The sequence below is a fragment of the Pezoporus flaviventris genome, unplaced genomic scaffold (assembly GCF_033815535.1).
Source record: "Pezoporus flaviventris isolate CSIRO_AGI_PZ_B2104156 unplaced genomic scaffold, CSIRO_AGI_Pfla_v1 ptg000014l, whole genome shotgun sequence".
NCBI classification, from domain to species: Eukaryota; Metazoa; Chordata; class Aves; order Psittaciformes; family Psittacidae; genus Pezoporus; species Pezoporus flaviventris.
This window is the reverse complement of record NW_026892562.1, coordinates 2,547,577-2,561,923: the sequence shown is the minus strand read 5'-3', so window position 1 is coordinate 2,561,923 and position 14,347 is coordinate 2,547,577. Positions and strand designations below refer to the sequence as shown.

At 40.0% G+C, this 14,347-nt stretch overlaps 1 protein-coding gene and 1 long non-coding RNA gene across 3 annotated transcripts in view; one reads left to right on the top strand and one right to left on the bottom strand.

Annotated features, from left to right (window-relative positions):
• Window positions 1-6,116, top strand: part of LOC133269147 (uncharacterized) — a 356,317-nt gene extending 350,201 nt beyond the window's left edge. The window contains exons 2-3 of the long non-coding RNA XR_009743333.1: window positions 3,030-3,067; window positions 6,081-6,116. This is a non-coding gene — a long non-coding RNA (uncharacterized LOC133269147). The remainder of the gene's footprint in view (window positions 1-3,029; window positions 3,068-6,080) is intronic.
• Window positions 1-14,347, bottom strand: part of LOC133269145 (leucine-rich repeat-containing protein 4C) — a 572,086-nt gene that overhangs the window by 399,232 nt on the left and 158,507 nt on the right. The window lies entirely within an intron of this gene.

Sequence of the window (14,347 nt, the reverse complement as noted above, 5' to 3'; positions counted from 1 at the left end):
CATTATAAACAATCTGTATGTAGGAAGTAGTTATTTTCACAAACTAAAATCAAATACTTTTAGGCATGAGGCAAAAAATTATGAGTAAAACATGGTCAATTGTTAGACACAGCAGTTTGTTAGAGGAGCTCCTAAACCCAAGATACCAAAAACTATTGTGTGTGAAACTAAAGTGCAAAAAAAATGGACTCAGCACATATGCTGAAGAGAAACTCATTTTCTCATTTTCAGAACAGAATGTAGCATTATAGAAACAGAAGTCAGCTGACATTTTATTTCTATTTTCTACTTTGCCATAAGAAAAGAATGTAAAATTTGTCATACTGGTTCAGCTCAAATACTTCAGCTCATTTCAGAGAGTAGCCAAAAGTTAGTCTCATCAGAATGAATACAAGTCAAGAGCAGTCACATATATTTCCCCCACTGTCTCCCAACTTCTAGCCATTCATAACTCAGACACATTTGTAGATGTTACATTTAGTTGATTATGGGATCCTTCCTTAAGAGCTTTCTCACAAGCCTTTAGGAGATGAAGCTAATTTTAATTATTGACCACACAACTCTTTGTTCAGATGATTTCAGTACGTCTGTGTATTGTGATTCACTTTGCAAAAGTTATGCTGATCATTCCCCAGTGTACTTATCCATAAGGCCTTTTGGTTTTGATACAGACTAATATTTTGCTGTGAGCAGTTTTCCAGATCTTCCTGGAACCCTGTTTAGGAATATATATTCTGCACCTCACAGCCTTTGACTACCTAGGCAGTGGGAAGCAAGAGGACACCAACCACATTTATTTGCTCTGTGTAATGGAGTTGGCTATTTCATTCTTCCTTTCCTTCTGAGTACTTTTCTGATCCTGGCCTGTTCACTTCGTCTCATTCTTACACAGCCTCTACTGCTGACAATGTCTCTGAAATGACATTTCAGAGCATTCATCCAGCTTAAGTCCTCAAAAATTGTCATTAACACAGGAAAACCAAGCAAGGAAATACAGCATGTTTCACACTGCCTTACATAATTTTTACACTGCCTTACACATTTTTTCACTGCCTTATCATCAGCAATTTGTACTGATCATTTCATACCCTGAAATATGAACAAAAGCTTATCCGCAGGGACAGTGTACCAGAAATTGCTGTTTCTCTTTTCAGCTTCACATGCCAAAGTTCTTCAGTTATGTTTTCTATAGACTATCACTGTTGCTAATGAAGCCAGAAACAGATCCCACCAGTCTCAGCTAACTTTTATAAATGTGATCATTCAAAAAAAACTTTGATCCGTATCACTTCCATAATAATGCTTTAAGCTATTTACATTAACATTAAATATTTTAATACCAAATATAATAATTTTATTTTAATGTATATTAGATTTAACATTTAATACATTTGCAAACATACAACACAGTCTCACACATTGTTCAGGGTGCATAAAAAGAATTCAAAACCACAAGATAGGCCTCAGACACCAAAGAAGGTATCTCAACAGTTTGGATAGTCTGCAGTCTTCTAATCTATGGCAATTTCAAGCACAGAATAGAAAACCTCATCTTCTCAAATTTAAATTCATTTGAGGTAGATGCAGAAAGGACACTGAATAGCCTGCTAGTCTTCAAAGGACTGATAAAAGTGCAGATTCATAATTATAACCATTCCTTTTTAGAGCACATTTCCATAGCAGCAATAGAATCATAGAATCAACCAGGTTGGAAAGGACCTTTAAGATCATCAACCTTGGCACTGCCAAGGCCACCATTAAACCATGTCACTGAGGGCCTCATCTACAAGTTTTGTGAATACTTCCAGGGATGGTGACACCACCACTGCCCTGGGGGAGTCTGTGCCAACACCTGATGACCCTCGCTGTGAAGAAATTGTTCCTAATCTCCAGTCTAAACCTCCCCAGGAGCAGCTTGAGGCAATTTCCCCTTGTCCTGTCACTTGTTCCTTAGGAGCAGAGACCAGCCACCTCCTGGCTCCAGCCTCCTTTCAGGTAGTTGTAGAGAGCAATAAGGTCCCCCCTGAGCCTTCTCTCTCTCCTGGGCATTTACCCCCAGTTCCCTCAGCTGTTCCTCATCACACTTGTGCTCCAGGCCCTTCACCAGCTCCATTGCCCTTTTCTGGACCTGCTCCAGCACCTCAATGTCTCTCTTGTAGTGAGTGGCTCAGAACTGAATTCAGGATTAGAGGTGCAACCTCACCAGTGCATAGTACAGGAGAGCTCCTTCTCCTTTTCCATGAACAGCTTTCCAGCCACCATCCCCGAGCTTGTAATGTGTGGGGTTGCTGCAGTCAAATTGGCACTTTGCCTTGTTAAACCTTGTACCACTGGCCACAGCCCATTGATCCAGCCTGTCCACATCAAAAATATTCAAAGAAAATAAGAAAAAAACCCCAAACCAGTGCCACAGCAAACAGCAGTTCCAAACCTCTAATTCTCAAATGTCTGCAGGGGATGGGTCATGCTTCATGCCTCCCTCAGCTCAGCTGTGAATTGTGACTCCAGCCATCCCAGCACTCACTCACTTGAAAACTTCATCCAAGTTTCAGCAATGTTATGGTGTTCTCAGCCCCCCTCGGCAGATGCTGGCACCATGGCATCATCTCTGTAAGCCATGGCACTTCTGGGCACCACACTGTCTCCGATCACTGCTGGGCCTACCTTCTGAGGTTGCAATGGCTGCCAACAACGAGGCAGGGCGGGATAGCTGGGCTGAGGCAGACAGTGACACCAGAGCCTGTGCACCTCTGCAACCCCCTCCTCAGGTCTTACCAGTGAGGAAGCTAGTCTAAATCACTAGTAGAACTGGCATCTAAAGGGGCCGACAGGAAATCTGGAGAGGGGCTTTTGACAAGGACCTGTAAGGAGCAGGATAAGGGGGAATGGCTTTAACCTGACCAAGGGGAGAGAGGAAGAACTTTTCCCCTATGAGGGTGGTGAGACACTGGCACAGGTTGCCCAGAGAAGCTGTGGCTGCCCCATTCCCAGCAGTGTTCAAGGCCAGGAGCAACCTAGTCTAGTGGAAGGTGTCCCTGCCCATGGCAGGGGGATGGAACTGGATGAGGTTTAAGGTCCCTTCCAATGCAAACCCCTCCCTGATTTTGTGAAAAGTCGAGAATTTAGAGTGACAAAATCACGTACGATAAGCCAGTTCCCTGTTACTACTCAGACTCTTCCAGGTCCATTGGATGTCAGTTACATAATCCACATGTATCTCCCCTACTTCCCCTCCTGATTTTCTGCTGTCTTTAGACAGCATTCTGTACAGCACAGAATAAATGCAATCTTACACATTATCCTGGCACTTTCTTGTAAAAAAACACATTCTGGCAAAAACTGCAGACCTCCTAGTATTCAAATTGTCCTACTCAGTGGTTGAATTAACATGTAATATTAACCATTAATATAATAGAATCGCTTCCAAAAGTTTGTCACTGTCTTGAAGCCAGGACTTGTATTTCACACTGAAAGTAAAATGCTGACCCAAGAGATGAGACGATAGGTTTCACACCGTGGGAAATAAGGAAATCAAGGAACAGAAAGGAGCGTAATTTAACAAGGTAGATACCTATATCCATCCCTAAAATAGCTCTACTGGAAGCAAAGGAGCTATTTCCAGCAAGGATTAATTCAGGACAGTAATACCAGTTATTGGGTTGCATTAGCGAACAGAGCTGTACAGCACTGAAAATTGTTTGGATCGTGCATGCAAGCTCCCTTGGAACAGGGAACAGAAATTAAGTAGGTGCCTTTCAAGGCCACTGCCACAGCTTTCCATAATGAATTTGGGATATATTATGTCTGCAGCGTCCCTGCTGAAGTGATTGCCATCACCTGTGTGGATAAACAAAGCAAGGAAAAGGGAAAAATGTACTATAAAGAGATTAAGCGATGTAATTAAGAGAAATGGGGGGAAAAATTGAGAACTCCTAGCTAGAAAATCTGAGAGCCACCAGATCAGATAGTAATTCAGCCAAACACATCACCCTCCTCTCCAGCTACACAAGGCTGCAGTGAGAAAAACATAAGCTACCACATTCAAGGAAGAATAGGGTGAGTGTTCAAGCACCTTTTCCATGTTCAAACCAAAACGGCTGGGATAGAAGTAATGGAGCAATCAGGGAAAATACATACTTTTAAAAATGGTCATGAACTCGGTATACTAACTCTTTCAGAAAAGAACTCCTGAAGGGAAGTTTTTATTTTGGACCAGAACAGAGGGAATCACCAGCTGTAAAATTGCAGGTCCTAAGTGCCAGTAAGTGCTGGATAGCTGCTACTCTCAGAATACTTTCTGCTGCAGTCAGGTTATAAACATTGATGATATTTATTTGTCTTCAGAAAGATTCATTCACTTAGTAAAAAATAAAAGGGGCAATTCATTCTCCTATTTGGAATTCACCCTGGTACTGTCAAGGTACCCAATCTCCTCCTCCTAAAATACAAAATAATATGGTTGCAGACTAAGCAGCATTAAGAGTCTGGGAAAAACTATGGTGAAACAGGATGTAAGGAATAATCTCTGTCTGGAATTTTTGCATAGTATAAGTAATGAGACAGAGGAACACCAAATAAGTTATCCTTTATTTTTCATCTGAAGGAGAGAGGAGAAGCCCTTAAAACAAGCTACACAACAGCATTTGGAGAGAGAACTAAGTTGTGGGTGCATTTATGAAGCGATCATCAGACTAAGTGTTTAACTGGTGAAGTTTTGCCTTGTGAGGAAATGGCACGTCAGCCTGTAAATTCAACTTCTGAGTATATAAGAAAGATAATTTAAACTTTTTCAAGAAGCATGAGAAAGCTTATAGTCAAGGATCTACTGTAAAAATAATATACATTCGTCAAAAAATATTGCTTTGAAGATACTTGGAAAAATAAGTTAACTAACTCTTCACTACAACCCAGATATGTCCAACAGTTATTACATGAATATGTAAAGTTCAACTATGTAGTAGGGATACACATCGAATAAACCCCTGTAATACTACATTAAGAATGATGATGTATCATGACCATTTTTAAGGACTCAGCGACACTTGTTACACATAACAAATATAAATGCATACCAAAAGCTGACAACCTTGGAAGCACATTTGATAGTGATTTGAGTGGAATAAATTCTAAAATAATTATATATATATATATATATATATATATACTCATACCTACAAAATCCTACATAAAGTTATATCAGAATAAGATCTAAGTCTTTTGGAAATCAACTCCTCAATTAAGAACCAGAGATCATCAAAATAGACAATTGTTATTTGAGGTAAATCTAAAGCCTCACAAATAGAAAACACTTTGTGTCACTAAAGAGTAAGCCACTAAGAAATAGAAGATAACTGCTTCTAATAACACTATATCCAGAAAACACAGGTGGGAACAAGTCCTAAGTAGCCTTGGAAATATTATACTTTTATTTAGTATTGAGACTTACTTTCTATATCCTTTTTAACTTCACCAGAAAAAAAAAAAAAACAAACAAAAAAAACCCAAACTTAAAAAATAAAATAATTAGGATCTGAAATATTTCCTGTGTTGTAGACCTACACTGGTATCCATGGTCTTATGCTGCTTAATTTGTGCACAATTTGCAAACTCAATGTAAAATATACCAGTAATATATGTATGTAATACAAATCATAACAGCTACTTCTAAAGTATTGACAAAATGCAATTTGTTGAGCATAAAATTGGCTTTACATACAGTTCAGTGTACAACTGTCATCCTCCAGTGCATGCAACATTTGATTTGTTGCATAGATCTTGAATCAAATAATTGTGAAGACATACATAATGCTACACCTCTCTCTTCTGCTTTTTCTGAAACCTCTGGAAAGAATCTCTAAGAATCCTGCAATACTAAATTAGGTCGACTCCACGAAATTTACACAAATTAACACTGTAAATGGGGAAGCAAATGTACACTAAAGCTTCTAAATTTATACATATTAATTTAAAGAAAACATCCCTGGCAGTGTTCAAGGCCAGGTTGTACAGGGCTTGGAGCAGCCTCGTCTAGTGGAAGGTGTCCCTGCCCATGGCAGGGGTTTGGAACTGAATGAAATGAGCTTTAAGGTCCCTTCCAACCCAAACCAGTCTGTGATTCTATGAAAATAACTGTATTGTCTAAACTCTCAGACAAGTTTTCTCACCTAACTTCAGTCAAATTTCTTATGGGCAGCCTCATCTAATTGTTCTCTTCTGTGTATTTATTCTAAGCAAGCCACTTAATACAGGTCTGCACTGAATATGTGAGCTTGTGAGGGCTTTCAGCTGTTACTGCAGTATCGTGTTTCCTGGTCACAATCAATCAGGGAATGAAAGTAGTTTGGCACCTGAGAGTTACCAACACTGTATTCAGCCACTCACACCACTAAGTTGCTCTGGTTCAGGAGGAAAAGGAAAACAAACCATTGTAGGTAGCATTCTGAGACACTGAAGGACTTCACCCTACAAAAACATGATGCTTACTTAGCATTTAAAGCAGAGGATTAAGCCAACACTAATGGTTGTTGCTAATTAGATTTTTAAAGAGCTCGCTGGGAATTTGGAACTAAAAATTACTGTGCCAAACTCCAAAGAACTGGCCATATTTAACTGCTTGACTGTGTGGCTGAAGCAGACAGAAATAGTCTTAAAATGTGGCATAATTATTCAGCCATGTTCCTAGCTACTCCTCAATGTTAATTATGCATTAAAAGCTAATAGTGTTATTTATGACTGTTCAGGGTAATATTTATTTATAATGTGTACTCAGGCTTTCTAACAGAAGTCTGCCTTCTATACTTAATGATTCACAGGTAGGGAAAAGGTCCCCAGATTTCATTTTATTTCACTTTTTTTTATCCTGGATTCAGGAATCTTCCTTGAATGTAAAGCCATACATTTTGCCAGAATGACCACCTCTAAACTCTTAAGTTCATTTTGCAAAGACTTGCTTTCCAGCACACTCTAACACAGTAGCAGACAGCAATATCAATTACCTAGCATAAATTCTATGTAATGCTTGTTCTTGTGTAATAAGGTCAAAAAGAAGCACAATGGCATAACATGGGACAAGCTCTATTGGCTATTGTTGAAATTATATTCAAAATAATAACATTCCAGGTTTTTTTTGGGCGGAGCCAACAGAGAAGGGGAGAATATAAAGACTGCAAAGACTAACAAATGTGACCATTATTTGAGACCATATATGTTGAATGCCATATTCAAGGCCATTCTACCAAAACTATTAATGCATCACAATCCAGAAGCAGACACTTTTGGGCAGGAAGTATGTGGGCAGGAATTAGTTGTAATAAAATTGTAAGTTGTCAAGAATTGCATACATAATTAAATTACTGTTTATCTATTCAAGAGCAGATAGCTCAGAACAAGTTTAGAATGAATGCAAATTAACCATAAGTAGCCATTTAGATTTGTTCAGCACCTGAAGGGAACATATTTAAACCACAATTCAATATTTTCAGACTCATGTAGACATTTTGAATTCAGCAAAACCAATAAATATTTTAACAAAAGATAACAAGAACCCCCCATTTCTATTTTGCCATAAACCCACCCAATTTAGAACTGAAAGAGTCCTGATTTTAACCAGTTCTCAGCTACAAGTGTTCCTAGTCACTTTTCTATTACTCAACCATCTTTATTTTTTTGCATATGTTTACTCCTACAGGACATATACATTTGAAGGAATAGCTATTGCTATTTGTGAAGTCCCTGACACAAAATCAGCAGAGAGTAGGACAGCACATACCTCCTTTCCTTTTTTTTTAACAGGTAACTTTGCACTTCAACTCTCAAACTCTGTTCTCACATCATGCCTCTACCTCTGGCTGCCTTTCAGGATGTCAGTGACCTGCAAAGGGCAATGAATTCCTGTGATCCATGCTTTACTGAAAAAGTACCCAGATTTGGGTTTGCTAAGGTTATTCTGAACGGACAGAGAAAAGTTTAATCTCTATCTTTTCTTTTCCCCTCATGCTGCTGCTTCTGTGAGTAATATAACTCTTGCCACTATCTTATTGTGAAACCTTCTCAGTAGACCTCTCTAACCTCTCTTTTTTACAAAGAGAGGCAAAACAACTGTGACGGGAGAGCTGAGACAGCATTTTTCTCATGCCAAAGAATAAAGACTCAAACTCAGCAGCTTGCAATACAGACGGAAAGTATATTGTTGCATCAAATCCCCTTCATAAAGTAACAGATTAGGAATGCTGGAGAAGAAGCTAAGGTGAAATCCTTGATGGCTATCTCCTTGCCAACAGGATTTTAAAAGCAGCCCAGATGAAACTGCCATTCTTGCAGTCTCCAAAATCCCTCCCTGTAATAATTTTCTTCTCATGAAGATTAGCAGGTTTTTGCTAATAACAATCTAAACCTCCTTGCAGAACCGCAGCCTCTCACCCATCACACTCCAACCTGAATTTATTGCATATATGTCCTCTTTTTCATGTTTAGATAAAAACCTCCATTTACTTGGGTTTTTCCATCACTCCATGCACAGATTCACAGGAAAGATTTCAGTATTGTCTGCATATTATAAAAACGGAGTGATACCAACTCCAAATGAGATATTGTGAATTTACAAAAGATAAGTAAATATTTTGACTCTGAATAGGCCATCATATGATAAATGCAACCTGCCTATCCAGTTAAGAGCCTAGTTTTGAAAAGGGGCTGCAAATGCAGTTTTCATTAGGTATTGCTGGAACTTTGAATGTTCAATTTCATTAGCCCAACTCAAAGATGTTTAAAAGAAAGGTCACTCAAATGTCAATAGAAATATGCTATCCAAGCTGGTGATCTTGACAGAGCTGGGTAACAGTCAGTACCACACACATGATTGACAGAAGGTAGTGATTTATTCTTTATAAGTAAAAATGTTATTCAGAAAGCCTTCCAAATTTACCCTTTTTAAAGAAGGCTTCAAACCCCAAAGCATGTACCTCAAGGAACTGAATTATTTTTCCAGTTTGGAAGATGCATGAAACACATTAAGATTGAGATACTTCTGAACTTGGATTTTGTCTCCCTGCTCTGTTGGATGACAAATGTTGGCAAAAGGGACAAAACACTACCCTACCACTACCCCCATAAAACTTGTATGGCAGCCATAATATACAAATCAATACATTATTATGACTACAGATCTATGCAGTTTACAACTTTGCCCACCAGACATTTAGTCCCCTCCCTTAGCTAATCCTCCCACTGAAACTTTGAAAGTGGAAATGATTGTTCTAACCTATCTTTCCAGAAATCTCTTTGGTTTAACAAATAAGACAACAAACACATACAGAGGCAGGAAAAAATCTTAACTTTGCATTGAAGTATTGGTGAAACATGCCAGTTGTGTATCATTTAGAACAAACCCATCACTATTTGAAAGATGCTCAAAAATTATACACTTGACAACCATTTTCAGGGAAATCAAGCATTCAGCATTTCCTTATAAGCCAAGTGTGGTTTAAACCCAGTCAGGCAACTCGTTCACTCACTCCCCCCTTTCTTTCCCTCCCCCTACTCCCAGAGGGACAGAGAGGAGAATCGAAAAGAATGCAACTCCCATGGGCTGAGATAAGAACAGTTTAGTAACTAAGGTATAACAGAAACCACTACTGCTACCACCAATAATAACAATGATAAAGGAAATAACAAGGGAAGAGAATACAACACCTCACCACCAGCCAACCGATAACTTGCCCCCCCCAGGCTGACCAAGCACACCGATACCTCCTCCAACCCTGCAGTCTACCAGCCCTTCCGGGTAACTCCCAGTTACATCCTGGGCACGACGTGCTGTGGTATGGAATACCTCTTTGGTCAGTTTGGGTCAGGTGTCCTGTCTCTGCTTCCTCCCAGCTTCCCCTCCCTGGCAGCGCATGAGGCTCACAAAGTCCTTGGCCAAACCAAAACATCATTGTTATCAGCTCTGTTCCCAAGCCGAAAGTCAAAACACAGCACTGCACCAGCTACCGAGAAGGAGAAAAATGACTGCTACTGCTGAATCCAGGACACCAAGTTAATTGAACACACAGTGATTCCATGACAGACTCTTTGTTACCAAGCACTTCAGTTCTCTGGACACATACGTCCTGGCCTTTTCCATGTCAGAAACCCAGAAATATGGGCTCAGATGAAAGAAAGGAAAAGGTCCTGAGTTTGCTCATGCAATTATTTGCCTTCTTTTTTTCTATTCTGTGTGTGTGCTTATGCTACCTGGCTACTTAATAGATGGAGGCAGCCCTTAACTTCTACAAGCCCTCTAGTTCTCTGCAGATATCCTCTCCTCTGCCACCTTCATAGGCTGTTTTCATTCACATTACTGCAGATCCTTTTCCCCAAAACTGGAATATCTCATACCCCCAAAATGCAAACAGATGTATCAGGTTTTGAGTTTATCTTCTGCTGTATTCCTCACTTCCCACATTCATTCCCCACCACACAATCTTCATTCTGGTCATTTCTGAATCATCTCACTCTTCATCTTTGTTCACTCCAAGGCCCTAATAGAGATCCCTGTAGTTTCTTTTTCCCTCCGATACACTTAGGCACTCTGAAGTCTCCCAGCAGCAGAGTCTGTATTCACCATGGGAGACTTCACTGTTCCACAAGGTTTTCTGAGCACGATGCCAGCCCTTTCTTTTCTAATTCTTATTATTAGCTGTCAGGAAACTGAAACATTCAGCTATCAAACAAGTTTTAGGTAATAAGCAGAAACAATTAAGGAGAATGCTATAATGGTGTCCCAGAACTGAGTAGTTCCAAATGAAAGCAATTGCTAAGGGGCTTTAGCAGATAATACTGCTATAATGACAGGAATGTCATTTCTCTCCTATTTCCCTGGCTTGATTTTCTGTGTTTAATTTAATTTCTGAATATAAGGAAGCGCATGACATTTTTAGCTTTCTGACATGAGGAAATATATTCAATGGTTAAAGGAAGATAAAAATAGCTGATAAGTCTCTAATAATCATTCTACAATGGCAATCTCTGTGAAACAGACAAATTATCATGTCTTTTGGAGATAAGTATTTATGATAAAAATGAATGTTAAGATGCTGAAGGAGCCCAGAGAGATTCTCAAGGGATAAAAAGGGGTCTGGGCTGGGGGCACTAAATTGCTTAAAACCCTATTAACATAGCATGTAACAAACAACATTCCCAATATAAACAAGACCCTCCAAAACAAAGGGAAAAAATACAGTCCATTGACAAAAGATATGTTTCTTTTTCCTCCACTGAAGTAAACCAGCGGCTAGTAAACACATTCTATGTAAAGGAATGTTAGTCAAGAGAGCAGCAACAAAGGGACCAGGAGGTCTCTTAATAGCAGAACAATATGGATTACAGCACAAGGCTTACACCAACTGCTTTTTGCTGTTGTACTACATAAACATATTAACACACACAGTATTTTAACATTAACAGAGGTAGACAAGTGTTACAGAGTTGGCTTGCTTAATATTCTCTCACTGCCGGCTGTCTTTTCTTGGTATCTTATTAAATCTATTCAGAGTTATTAAATTAAAGTAAAAGAGCAATACAGAAATATAAGCCATTCTTAATTATTATTCATCTAATTCATGACTCACCTCAAAGCCATTTTACCAGAGTAGCACTCCTATTCATATTGTGATTCTGTTCCACAATGCAACATGTAGCTTCTCTCCAAAATTCAAATGCTAGCTTGCAAAATGCTGACTTCAGTGTTGCAGAACCTTTCCAGCCCCATTCCAGAGCCCTTAAGCCCTAGATCCCAGTCCTAAAACATAGCATTTCCACTGAATCTGCCTTAGAAAACTCCTAGAGTCTATTACTGGCCTTAGAATGCTGTGAATTACGTCAAAGTATGGGGGCTTGGTTTGCTCTTGCACATCATTTAAATTGAGGCAAACTCATGAACCTAAGGCAGTGCCAAAAACCCCTCACTTGAATTAAATTTCTATAAGGGCAGTGAGAGAATAGTGCATTAGGCCACCCAGCCAGCCAGGCAGATCCTTAACTTTGTTTTCCCTCCCAAACTGCAATACTTCCCTAACCATGACATTTCTCTACATCAGTCTAATATGTATTCTCTAAAGTCCTCCTAAAGGTCTCTACTTTTTCTTATTTTTATTTTTATTTTTTTTTAAATACAAAGTTGGTATTTATCTCCGGATAAAGAATCAGTTTTCCAAAACAGATGCACAGATTAAATAGACTTCAGAAACACTGTCCTGGGTTCAGCAGTAGCAGTCATTTTTCTCCTTCTTGGCAGCTGGTGCAGTGCTGTGTTTTTGACTTTCTGCCTGGGAACAGAGCTGATAACAATAATGTTTTGGTTTGGCCAAGGATTTTGTGAGCCTCATGCTCTGCCAGGGAGGAAGGGAAGCCTTGAGGAAGCAGAGACAGGACACCTGACCCAAACTGACCAAAGAGGTATTCCATACCACAACACGTCATGCCCAGGAGGTAACTGAGAGTTACCCAGAAGGGCTAGGACTGCGGGGTTGGAGGAGGTATCGGTGTGTGCTTGGTCTGGTGGGGTGGGGCGAGTTACTGGTTGGCTGGTGGTGAGGTGTTGTATTCTCTTCCCTTGTTATTTCCTTTATCATTATTATTATGCATTGGTGGTAGCAGTAGTGATCTGTGTTATACCTTAGATACTAAACTGTTCTTATCTCAGCCCATGGGAGGTGCATTCTTTTCGATTCTCCTCTCTGTCCCTCCGGGAGTAGGGGGAAGGAAAGAAGGTGGGGAGTGAGTGAACGAGTCGCCTGACTGGGTTTAACTCTTGAAATCAGTTGGAACTGGATGAGGATGAGCTTTAAGGACCCTTCCAACCCAAACCACCCTGTGATTCTATGATTCTATAACACTGAAGTGCTGAAAATTCCTCAGGAAATAATGACAAGATAGAGTTTATTCTCAGAGTTTATTATTAGGGAGAACAATCGCTAATAAAAGTAAAACAACAGGCCATATACTACAGACAAAATAGAATCCAAATGTAGATAGGCTGCATGAGACATTTGGCTCTCCACAAGAGTTTAAAAAAAAGTACATATCTTCTGGGTGAACAGTTAAGCAGTTGGATAGCTCATGCATCTTGGCCAGCATAGATAGGTGCTGACAGGGAAGCCAGATGGCATCCATCTAGTCTAAGTGGTTGGCTGCCTCTTAGCTACACCCCCACCCCCTGCCCCCCCATGGTGTTTCTATCCCAGCCTACAAGTTAGTTGCCCTATTATATCTTGGAGCCTTGCCTTGTTTGGGGAAGTAGATGGCAGACTGCATGTTGAAGAAAAAGCAAAATGAAATGGGAGTCTGAGGAGATACAATTTGAAACAGGGAACAAGGGAAGAAGTATGAAGAGGGTTATGTAACACAGGAGAAAGGTTATGTCTGTCACTTAGGTCAGCTGTAGTATTGAATACTCCATCTCTGCATTTGAGTTTGGAACTCTGACAACAAAGGAACTATACTGACATTACGGCTCTTAACGGCTGCACCAAGTGCATTTAAAGAACACTTGACAAGGGAACAGGTAATTCTCTCTTGTCTTTTCTCTGAAACTGCAAGAACTAAAGGTATAATTCCTATGCAGTCAGAAAACTAAGATTTTTGAAAAGGTCTCCTAGTTTCAGATCAGGACATGACCCCCCTTTTTATTCCCTCAGTTCACACAGTTGTAGTCTCAGTGGGGAATCAAATGACTAGATTATCTCAAAGACTAACTTAAGGCAATGACACTGATACAAAGCGCACTTTGGTGGTCTGCAATAAAATATATGACAAATAGACAGTGGGTAGGGAAATCTTATCCTGTCTACTGTTTCATCTCTCCAAGATCCCAAACAGCTATAGCCATGGCATTCACTTTTTGAACATTTGGTCATTAAATCCTCAAAATATTCACTTTCATTTTTAGGATTTGTGGTATCACATACTAGAAGGCTCAGGGGAGACCTTATAAAATCCTTCCAGTACCTAAAGGGGACCCTAGAGAGGAATTCTGGACAACGGCCTGTAGGGACAGGACAAGGGGGAATGGCTTTAACCTGACAGAGGGAAGACTGAGCTGAGCTCTTTGGAAAGAATTTATTGACTGTGAGGGTGGTGAGGAGCTGGCACAGGTTGCCCAGAGAAGCTGTGGCTGCCCCATTCCTGGCAGTGTTCAAGGCCAGGTTGGATAGGGCTTGGAGCAACCTGGTCTACTGGAAGGTGTCCCTGCCCATGGCAGGGTTTTGGAACTGGATGAGCCTTAAGGTCCCTTTCAACTCAAACCATCCTAGGATCCTATGATTTTAAAAAAGCTATCCCATTTGCCACATGCACAGCAAAAGCAAAG